At 39.4% G+C, this 12,036-nt stretch overlaps 1 long non-coding RNA gene across 1 annotated transcript in view; it reads right to left on the bottom strand.

Annotated features, from left to right (window-relative positions):
• LOC309639256 overlaps positions 1-11,471 on the bottom strand; it is a 76,153-nt gene extending 64,682 nt beyond the window's left edge. Inside the window, exon 1 of the long non-coding RNA XR_014251561.1 lies at positions 8,274-11,471. This is a non-coding gene — a long non-coding RNA (uncharacterized lncRNA). The remainder of the gene's footprint in view (positions 1-8,273) is intronic.
• Between the last annotated feature and the right edge of the window lie 565 nt (positions 11,472-12,036).

Raw genomic sequence — 12,036 nt, 5'->3', positions numbered from 1 at the left:
TACTTTTAATGTCCTCCCATTCCCCTTCCAAAACGCTTCTTCTTTCCATACCTGTACACTCCAGTCCCAGACACTTTCCAACTTCTCTGACAGCCTTTAAAAACCCAAATGATAGGGTCTCTAATGATGGAGTGTGAACCCAGCGATGACCGCTGAAGGATTACATATCAGCTCTTCAACCCTCCCAAATGACTCAGCACAGATGGCGCCTCCTCCTCTGCTGGGCAGACAACATCCTGATCCTTAGATTGGTGGCCAAAACAATTCTGTTTATATTCCAGCTTACTTCAACTCAGATTGCCCTCGGTTTCACTGCAACTCATCTATAAGTCCAGGCCGGGACAGGATTGGGACATTTCTCATCTCTGGTCCCTTCTTTCTATACTTTGAGTGAGATGTGTCCCATAGGAGCTGCCAAGTCAAACTTTTCAGTTCTGTGTTATTCACCACAGTAAGGCAGCAAGTTGCAGAGAACCTAAAGAGCCAATCGATTCCTGCAGGGGGAAAAAAATCAATCATACCCTGTTTTTGTCATTGTTTATAAAACAAAACAAAACAAAACTAGTAATTGACCTTTTTTCACTTTTTCTATAGTTTCATTGTCCTTCAGGAAATAATGCTGTTGAAAAGCAAAAAGTGATCAATCAAAATAAAATTCACATGCAGGCTTTCATTGTATCTTCCTACTAATATTTTACATATGTCTTTGTTAGATACCGCAAAGAGTTTATCACATGCTATTATAAAATGATATGCAACACACACAGACACACACACACACACACACACACACACAGAGTTTCCAGTGAAATGCTGGCATTATTGCAATTTGCAAAATAACCAAATACCACATTGTGGTATTGCTAAAATCAATTAAGCTTTTGCTTTTCCCATAAGGTATATCTAACAACAATTCTCTTTCTCTCTCTCTCTCTCTCCCCCCCCCCCACTTCCTCCAGTCACCCTCCCTATTTGGTCTTTTGGCTCATCAATATATCATAAAGCAAATGTGATGACTCCTCCATATATCTGCTTTTCAGATTTCATTCACCTCTGACCTGTAATGTTCCAATTTAGCTAAAGTACTTTTATTTATGCTACTCCTTAGACCTATACATTTTGATCAAAGAAACGACACTCGCTGTTCAGTGCCTTCAGAGAGCACTTTGCAGGTACCATCCGTTCAGAAAAAGCAGTCACCCAATACATGAGATTGTGACAAGGTATAATGTAATGGTAGTTATGCGAACCTCCAATAAACCAGTGCTACTTCACAGATTACTTGGAGAGAAAGTCTCTTAGCGTGCTTGAAGAAGTATGAAATGAATTTCATTTCCTTCTCATTTGCCTTGCTTCTGAAAGGTTTCATGCAAGATATGTGACCAACTATTATAGTACTAATCCATCCATGACAGAGCTCAATTTTCTTTGAGAATTTACTTCTGAATGGGCTTCGGAAATACTTGAAAGCTCAAAATTAAAGTACACTGAACAGAGCAGCCACTGAGCTGTGGACAACTGTCAGTCAAGAAAACCAGTCGGAACAAAATGTAAATTAGATTTTATTTTATTTTATTTTATTTTTGTAAAGTGATCTATAATGATGAGGTGGTAAAGTTTTATAGCCCATTTCCAAACAAGAACAATAAGGAAGGAAGTGGCGAGAACTGTTATGAGCTTTCCTCATTACTGCAAATGAAAACAGGGAGCTTGTGTTATGGAAACTCTGGAAGTGATGTGCAAACACTGGGGCTTGTTGCATGCACTCTTTGTTCTGGTGGGTGAGAAAGTGGGAGGAGGGGAACCACCTGCCAGTCACAGGAGATAATGTCCATAAAGCAACCCACACTCTTGGTGAGGACTGGTGGTCAGGGATGGCCCCACTGATGTTACCTGTGCCTAGGGCAGTTTTGATCCATTGAGAGGCAGGATTTTTTAAATCCAACACTGTTTGAGTCCAAAACTTTGGGAGGTTAGGAACCCATTAGGCAAAGTGGAAAACATGATTGGCAGAATTTCCATTCTAAATTGTGAATGGAAAGTTCCCCATGTACTGGGCTCAAAGGCTCATATTCAGGACCGAGCATAGACCCAGGCCTGCTCAGAGTAGAGTGGAGATACAAGAACAAATAAAGCTTCTTTATTGATTTGGAAACCTAATCTTTCTAGCAACAGCATGGAGGGGAGGGGAAGAGGATGAAGAGTGATGCTTCCAGAAAGTTCCCGATTTATAATATAAGCCACAAACTCAGGGTTAGGCAAGTGCTAAAAATGGAATGTACTTTTTCGCTGAAATGAGAGAAATTCAGTGACCAGACCAATGTGAACAATAAACACATGCTATTCTGGTTGAATTAGATACTTCCAGAATATTTTTCTTTCTTTTTGAGATGCATGGGCACATTTTTTTTTTTTAATTTTTATTTATTTATTTATTTATTTATGGCTGTGTTGGGTCTTCGCTTCTGTGCGAGGGCTTTCTCTAGTTGCGGCAAGTGGGGGCCACTCTTCATCGCGGTGTGCGGGCCTCTCATTATCGTGGCCTCTCTTGTTGCGGAGCACAGGCTCCAGACGCGCAGGCTCAGTAGTTGTGGCTCACGGGCCTAGTTGCTCCACGGCATGTGGTATCTTCCCAGACCAGGGCTCGAACCCGTGTCCCCTGCATTGGCAGGCAGACTCTCAACCACTGCGCCACCAGGGAAGCCCAATGGGTACATTTTAAGAAGGCATTGACAATTAAGGGGCAAACAGGCATGTGTATACCTGATGATGACTTTACATGAGACTTCACTCTCCATCCTTACAAAAGAGATAATTCTCAAGAGAGAGTTACATCATTAAAATAGAAGTCCACCTGGGTGTGATGATGCCAAACAGGGGAATGAAATGAAGGTGGAGTGTAAGATTTCTGATATCTTACAGGGACAGCCAGCAAAACTCATTCCACAAAACTTTCCAGTGTTTTTGCTTATTTGTTTGTGTTTTATAAATAGAGGGATTTTGTTTCCTCAGGCAGGAATTCAACTTTGAAACTGTAATCCAATCAAGACAAAGTGTAGATAGTGATTATACACGGTTTCACAGACCTCCAATGGGCTCCATCTACCAGGGTTTTTTTCATTGATGAACATTACTATAGTTTAACACATTTCAGAACCCACATTACCTCCCACCTGGGTGACAAAGGAGTAAGCCAGGGTGCCATGGAACCAGATGTTCTAGCCTCTCTCTGTGATGGTATTTCAGGACACTTAATTTAAAATGCCAGTTTAGTCTGAGGCCCAGAATAATGGAAAATTGGCAGATTGTCTTCTTTTTTGTCTTTTTTTTTAAAGGCCAAATTTAACATGTTTAAAACATCTTTCTAATTTTAGCTGTTGAAAATAAGCTTGGGCTTAACGTTGTATTTGAGGACAATAATTAAAAGAAGGTTATTTAAACTGATTTTAATAAACTAAAAGCTTAGAAAGGTCTTTGCAGTAAAAGAAACATTTAGGCATTGAGTTAATCATAAGGTGTAAAATCAAGCCTGGCATGGAAGGCCTTCTTTCCAAAGTTAAATTTTTAAATCTGATATGTTTCTTCAGTGAAATAAACGTTTGAAATAAGAGTGGGTAAGAGACGACTGGAAGAGGAGAGGATAAGAATGATGCCTCCAGAAAGTTCTCAGTCTATAAAAGAAACCACAAATTCAGTGTCCCTTAGCTGCTGGAAAGAAATACACTCTGAAGCTGAAGAGAAAGGATTTTAGTGAACAGATATATAAAGACAAGAGTCTCATGTCATTACGGTGTGAATAGACTACAGAATTTTCTTTTTCTTCTTCCATTTTTGGCACAACTTTTCAAGAGGCATTCACAGCTAGGGAGTTAGAGTATGGAGAGAGCATGATGGTGATCTCCTTTGAAATGTGGTTGAAAGACTTGGGGAATTTGAGCTGGAGGAGAGAAGACTGGAAGGTGAAAGGCAAGATATAGGGATTCAAGAGAACTATCACGTGAAAGACTCTCTATTTACTTCTACTTAACATGGATTTTGAAATAATTTAAGGGAGTGAGCAATAAAAAAAGCCCCTTTTTTTCCTGTCTATATTCTAAGATCCTAACAAGGATAAATAGCTGACGTTGCCATGAGGCAGTATGTGGTAGGGGAATCAAGAGCATGGGCTGCCTAATTCCCTAAGTTCTCCGTAGCTCTGGATACATTAATATATCTCTCTAGCCGATATTTTCTGTAAAATAGGTATGCATGTGATAGTACCACCTTAAACTGCTGTCCTGAGCACTGACTGGGCTAATACTTCTAAAGTACTTAGCGGATGTGCAGTACATATGAACCACTATCACCATGCCCATGTGAAAAGATGGCCTAGCAATAAAAGATGTTGCAAAATGAAAGGGCAAACCTGAATGCATATCTGTCATGGTGGCTGTAGCAGAGTGTTTGGTTTATGGGTCCTTCCAACTGTAGTGATTTAATTAAACATTACCTTAAAGAAGAATTCTTAGAAGTGGTTAAGAATCATTCTTCCTCCAAGAATAGCCTTGTCTAGCATGACTGGGCTAAGGAAAAGCTAACATAAAGCTTTCCAGAGTTTATCTTCTCCCCCTTATTTTTATTGTGGTCCTAAGAACCCCAGAGCCATAGAGACCAATATGGATGTTGGGCTGAGTTTGTGTCTCAGCCATATGGAGAAGCTGTGGAACCCTTGTTTTCTGATTTCTGTTTGTTCACAACCTATGCTACAAACTTCCCCAACAAATCTATCTGCACGTTTCCTTGTTCCTGCCCATGGACAGAACTGAGAGGATTTGGAAACCATGAAGCCAGGCAGAATCAGAGGATGGAGGTATCTTAGGCCAGGGATCACAGCAAGGAAATCTTCCCATCACACACCTTCACTGAACTCATAGGAGCAAGAAATGAACATGTATTGTGTTAAACCCCTGAGGCTTGGGGATTAACACAATATTTGCATTGTCTACCTTGACTGATAGACCAAGAAAATAAATATTAATCCTATTTTGGTAATGGATGAGGAAACAGAGACTTAGAAGGTCTCAGGTTTCTTTATTCCAATCCCATTCTCTTCTTGATGCAACAGGTGTCTTCAAAAGAGCAATCTAATAGAAACAGAACAAAATACATAGCACTGTTATGGTTGTGCATGTATCACATCCTTTGTATCCTTAAACCTCCCTACAACATGAGCATTATAATTATTCCCAATTAACTGCTGAGAAAATTGAAGCACAGAGATGTAAAATAATTTTTCCAGTGTCACAACTTAGATAGGTGGTGATGCCAGGATTAGAACTCAGATAACATTAATTCTGACTCTGAATGTATACCCAGCATACACCACAGGCTCTAGATAACAGGAGATTTCACTTCACTAAAAGACTTATGCCTTATGGGGAGCTGATCAACATGAAGAAAGGGCAGAAGTGAGAATTATATATAATCTGTGCCTCCTGCTTTTGATTTTGTTTTATTTTCAGTGTTTCTATGTAGGAATTGAAATCATCCAGGGACTTTGCAAGAGATCTGTCCATTTGCAGTAAGCAGAGGACCATTTTGCACAAGAACGCAGGAGCCTGAATGGTTGATATGCAACAGCAGTTGAATTACCTGCTGCTGGTTTGGGGTCCTGGCCAAAAGAGCTGAATTATCATCTTGTTAGTCACATTATAAGTGTGACCCCTCAACAGCAATGACTGAGAGCTACTTCTCGTTTACTCCTAACCAAGGTAATGAAAGACAGTGTACCAAAGACATTCTGTCATCACATCTAGTCAAAAGGGCTAACACCAGCAGTACAAGTCTTTGAAACCAGAAAAAGGAAAAAACTAATAAATAGATATATTCTGCTTGGTCCTTGTTTTCCTGTGTTCTCCTCAGCAATTTCACTGTAGCTAATGAATTTTGACATTATTTGGTGTCCATAAATTGGACTCCTCCTCCCCATTCCCCTCCCCTTCCCCATCCCATTGTTCTTCTTCCTCTTCTCCTTCTCCTTCTTCTTATTTGTCTTCTTCCTCTTCTTCCTCCCCCTCCTCCTTCTGTTATTATTATCATAATTTGTTCTTAATATAGAACAGATCTGTATTAGGTACAAAGAAAAGAGAAATCTTAAGTTATGTCTTCTAGAGCAAGTGTTACCACCATTTGTATTATTGGCAAATTTCCTTAAATTACCTTAGCCTCAGGTTTCCAGTGATAATTAAATCAATGATGTTTAAATCAGTCCTATTCAGTCTCCATGGATATCATGAATAATAATAATAATTTTAAAAGACATTGAATTTATATATACTTTAGTTTTAGTGAAAAAATGATATTAGCTGTCACAACTTTTGTCATCTCAAGCTAATCACTGTACCATTATGCTTTCCTATGCTTTGGGTATCCTCAATGGCTCATCTGGAATGGTGACCTCATATATATATATATATATATATATATATATATATATATATATAATCTTCGAATCTTGTAATTTAACTATTCTTTTTTTTAAAAAGTCATCAGACTTCCACAGATAAATTATAGGACACAGCCATCTTACTTAACACCAAACTCACAGAACACATTTATACAATCCATTCGGCAGTGTGTAACACATATAATATTCTGTTTTGAATTTTTATGCAATTTTGAAATGTATATACATTTTTGGTGTATTAAAGTTTATTTAATTTTTTTGGTATCAGCTTCCTCAAAGCAGGTATATCTTTTTACATCCACTGTAGTGTCCTGCACAGGGATTTGAACATAATAGCTGTCCAAAAATGTCTAGTTCGAGGAGCTTCAAGATGGCGGAAGAGTAAGACGTGGAGATCACCTTCCTCCCCACAAATACATCAGAAATACACCTACATGTGGAACAACTCTTACAGAACACCTACTGAACGCTGGCAGAAGATCTCAGACCTCCCAAAAGGCAAGAAACTCCCCACGTACGTCGGTAGGGCAAAAGAAAAAAGAAAAAAACAGAGACAAAAGAATAGGGATGGGACCTGCACCAGTGAAAGGGAGCTGTGAAGGAGGAAAGGTTTCCACACACAAGGAAGCCCCTTCACAGGCAAAGATTGTGGGTGGCGGAGGGGGGGAGCTTCGGAGCCACGGAGGAGAATGCAGCAACAGGGGTGTGGAGGGCAAAGCAGAGAGATTCCCACACAAATGATTGGTGCCAACCAGCTCTCACCAGCCCGAGAAGCTTGTCTGCTCACCTGCCAGGATGGGTGGGGGCTGAGAGCTGAGGCACGGGCTTCAGTCAGATCCTAGGGAGAGGACTGGGGTTGGCTGCATGAACACAGCCTGAAGGGGGCTAGTGCGTCACAGCTAGCTGGGAGGGAGTCCGGGAAAAGGTCTGGAACTGCCTAAGAGGCGAGAGACTTTTTCTTGCCTCTTTGTTTCACGGTGCAGAGGGGATTAAGAATGCTGCTTAAAGGAGCTCCAGAGACGGGCGCAAGCCGCGGCTATCAGCGTGGACCCCAGAGATGGGCTTGAGAAGCTAAGGCTGCAGCTGCCGCCACCAAGAAGCCTGTGTGCAAGCACAGGTCACAATCCACACCTCCCTTCTCAGGAGGCTGTGCAGCCCAGCACTGCCAGGGTCCCGTGATCCAGGGACAACTTCCCAAGGAGAACACATGGCACACCTCAGGCTGGTGCAAAGCCACGCAGGGCTCTGGCACCGCAGGCTCGCCCTGCACTCTGTACCCCTCCCTCCCCCCTGTCTGAGTGAGCCAGAGCACCCGATTCAGCTGCTACTCTAACCCTGTCCTGTCTGAGTGAAGAACAGACGCCCTCAGGCGACATACACACAGAGGCGGGTCCAAATCCAAAGTTGAACCCTGGGAGCTGTGCGAGCAAAGAAAAGAAAGGGAAATTTCTCCCAGCAGCCTCAGGAGCAGCGGATTAAATCTCCACAGTCAACTTGATGTACCCTGCATCTGTGGAATACCTGAATAGACAACAAATCATCCAAAATTGAGGAGGTGGACTTTGGGAGCCACGATATATATATATATATATATATATTTTTTCCCTTTTTCTCTTTTTGTCAATGTGCATGCGTATGGTTCTATGTGTGATTTTGTCTCTATAGCTTTGCTTTTACCATTTGTCTTATGGTTCTGTCTGTCTGATTTGGTTTTGTTTTTTTTTTTCCTTTTTTTTTTTTGGTATAGATTTCAGCCCTTGTTATTATTTGTGGATTTGGTTTTTGGTTTGGTTGTTCTTTCTTTCTTTCTTTCTTTCTTTCAAAGTACTTAAAAATTTTTTTTTAATAATTATCTTTTGTTTTTTATTTTAATAACTTTTTTATTTTATTTTATTTTATCTTTTTCTTTCTTTCTTTCTTTCTTTTTTTCTCCCTTTTATTCTGAGCCATGTGGATGACAGGCTCTTGGTGCTCCAGCCAGGCATCAGGGCTGTGCCTCTGTGGTGGGAGAGCCAAGTTCAGGACATTGGTCCACCAGAGCCCTCCAGGCTCCATGTAATATCAAACAGCGAAAATCTCCCAGAGATCTCCATCTCAATGCCAAGACCCAGCTCCACTTAATGACCAGAAAGCTACAGTGGTGGACATCCTATGCCAACAACTAGCAAGAAAGGAACACAATCCCACCCATTAGCAGAGAGGCTGCCTAAAATCATAATAAAGTCACAGACTCCCCAAAACAAACCACCAGATGTGGACCTGCCCACCAGAAAGACAAGATCCAGCCTCATCCACCAGAACACAGGCACTAGTCCCTTCCACCAGGAAGCCTACACCAACCAACTGAAACAAACTTAGCCACTGGAGACAGACACGAAAAAAAACGGGAACTACGAACCTGCAGCCTGCGAAAAGGAGACCCCAGAGACAGTAAGTTAAGCAAAATGAGAAGACAAAGAAACACGCAGCAGATGAAGGAGCAAGGTCAAAACCCACCAGACCTAACACATGAAGAGGAAATAGGCAGCCTACCTGAAAAAGAATTCAGAATAATAAGAGTGAAGATGATCCAAAATCTTGGAAATAGAATGGAGAAAACACAAGAAATGTTTAACAAGGACCTAGAAGAACTAAAGATCAAACAAACAATGATGAACAACACAATAAATGAAATTAAAAATTCTCTAGAAGGGATCAATAGCAGAATAACTGAGGCACAAGAACGGATAAGTGACCTGGAAGATAAAAGAGTGTAAATAACTACTGCAGAGCAGAATAAAGAAAAAACAATGAGAAGAATTCAGGTCAGTCTCAGAGACCTCTGGGACAATATTAAATGCACCAACATTCGAATTATACGGGTCCCAGAAGAATAAGAGAAAAAGAAAGGGACTGAGAAAATATTTGAAAAGATTATCGTTGAAAATTTCACTAATATGGGGAACGAAATAGTTAATCAAGTCCAGGAATCACAGAGAGTTCCATACAGGATTCACCCAAGGAGAAACACGCCAATACACATATTAATCAAATTATCAAAAATTAAATACAAAGAAAAATTATTAAAAGCAGCAAGGGAATAACAACAAATAACATACAAGGGAATCCCCATAAGGTTAACAGCTGATCTTTCAGTAAAAACTCTGCAAGCCAGAAGGGAGTGGCAGGATATATTTAAAGTGATGAAAGGGAAAAGCTTACAACCACGATTACTCTATGCAGCAAGGATCTCATTCACATTTGACAGAGAAATTAAAACCTTTACAGAAAAACAAAACTAAGAGAACTCAGCAAAACCAAACCAGCTTTACAACAAATGCTAAAGGAACTTCTCTAGGCAGGAAACACAAGAGAAGGAAAACACCTACACAAACCCCAAACAATTAAGAAAATGGGAATAGGAAAATATATATCAATAATTACCTTAAATGTAAATGGATTAAATGTTCCAAGCAAAAGACATAGACTGGCTGAATGGATACAAAAACAAGACAGGTATATATGCTGTCTACAAGAGACCCACTTAAGACATAGGGACACATACAGACTGAAAGTGAGGGGATGGAAAAAGATATTCTATGCAAATGGAAATCAAAAGAAATCTGGAGTAGCAATTCTCATATCAGACAAAATAGACTTTAAAACAAAGACTATTACAAGAGACAAAGAAGGATACTACATAATGATCAAGGTGTCAATCCAAGAAGAAGATATAACAATTGTAAATATTTATGCACCAAACATAGGAGCACCTCAATACATAAGGCAAATACTAACAGCCATAAAAGGGGAAATCAACAGTAACACAATCATAGTAGGGGACTTTAACACCCCACTTTCACCAATGGACAGATCATCCAAAATGAAAATAAATAAGGAAACACAAGCTTAAATGATACATTAAACAAGATGGACTTAATTGATATTTATAGGACATTCCATCCAAAAACAACAAAATACACTTTCTTCTCAAGTGTCCATGGAACATTCCCCGGGTTAGATCCTATCTTGGGTCTCAAATCAAGCCTTGGTAAATTTAAGAAAATTGAAATCATATCAAGTATCTTTTCTGACCACAATGCTATGAGACTAGATATCAATTACAGGAAAAACTTCTAAAAAATACAAACACATGGAAGCTAAACAGCACACTACTTAATAATCAAGAGATCACTAAAGAAATCAAAGAGGAAATCAAAAAATACCTAGAAACAAATGACAATGAAAACACGATGATCCAAAACCTACGGGATGCAGCAAAAGCAGTGCTAAGAGGGAAGTTTATAGTAATACAATCCTACCTTAAGAAACAAGAAACATCTCAAATAAACAACCTAAACTTACACCTAAAGCAATTAGAGAAAGAAGAACAAAGAAACCCCAAAGTTAGCAGAAAAAAGAAATCATAAAGATCAGATCAGAAATAAATGAAAAAGAAATGAAGGAAACATAGCAAAGATCAATAAAACTAAAAGCTGGTTCTTTGAGAAGATAAACAAAATTGATAAACCATCTGCCAGACACATCAAGAAAAAGAGGGAGAAGACTCAAATCAATAGAATTAGAAATGAAAAAGGAGAAGTAACCACTGACACTGCAGAAATACGAAGGATCATGAGAGATTACCACAAGCAACTCTATGCCAATAAAATGGACAACCTGGAAGAAATGGACAAATTCTTAGAAATGCACAACCTTCCGAGACTGAACAAGGAAAAAATAGAAAATATGAACAGACCAATCACAAGCACTGAAATTGAAAGTGTGATTAAAAATCTTCCAACAAACAAAGCTAAAGAAGAGATTGCTTCACAGGCAAAATTCTATCAAACATTTAGAGAAGAGCTAACACCTATCCTTCTCAAACTCTTGCAAAATATAGCAGAGGGAGGAACACTCCCAAACTTATTCTATGGGGTCACCATCACCCTGATACCAAAACCAGACAAAGAGGTCACAAAAAAAGAAAACTACAGAGCAATATCACTGATGAGCACAGATGCAAAAATCCTCAACAAAACAGAATCCAACAAACAGAATCTAGCAAACAGAATCCAACAGCACATTAAAATGATTATACACCATGATCAAGTGGGGTTTACCCCAGAAATCCAAGGATTCTTCATTATATGCAAATCAATCAATATGATACACAATATTAGGAAATTGAAGGAGAAAAACCATATGACCATCTCAATAGATGGAGAGAAAGCTTTAATCAAAATTCAACAACCATTTATGTTAAAAACCCTCCAGAAAGCAGGCATAGAGGGAACTTACCTCAACATAATAAAGGCCATATGACTAACCCACTGCCAACATCGTCCTCAATGGTGAAAAACAAACCATTTCCACTAAGATCAGGAACAAGACAAGGTTGCCCACTCTCACCATTATTTTTCAACATAGTTTTGGAAGTTTTAGCCACAGCAATCAGAGAAGAAAAAGAAATAAAAGGAATCCACATTGGAAAAGAAGCAGTAAATCTGTCACTGCAGATGACATGATACTATACATAGAGAATCCTACAGATGCTGCAAGAAAACTGCTAGAGCTAATCAATTAATTCGGTAAAGTAGCAGGATTCAAAA

This window comes from Balaenoptera physalus (genome assembly GCF_965194825.1).
Source record: "Balaenoptera physalus genome assembly, chromosome: 12".
In the NCBI taxonomy this organism is placed as follows: domain Eukaryota; kingdom Metazoa; phylum Chordata; class Mammalia; order Artiodactyla; family Balaenopteridae; genus Balaenoptera; species Balaenoptera physalus.
This window is presented reverse-complemented; position numbering and strand designations above follow the sequence as displayed.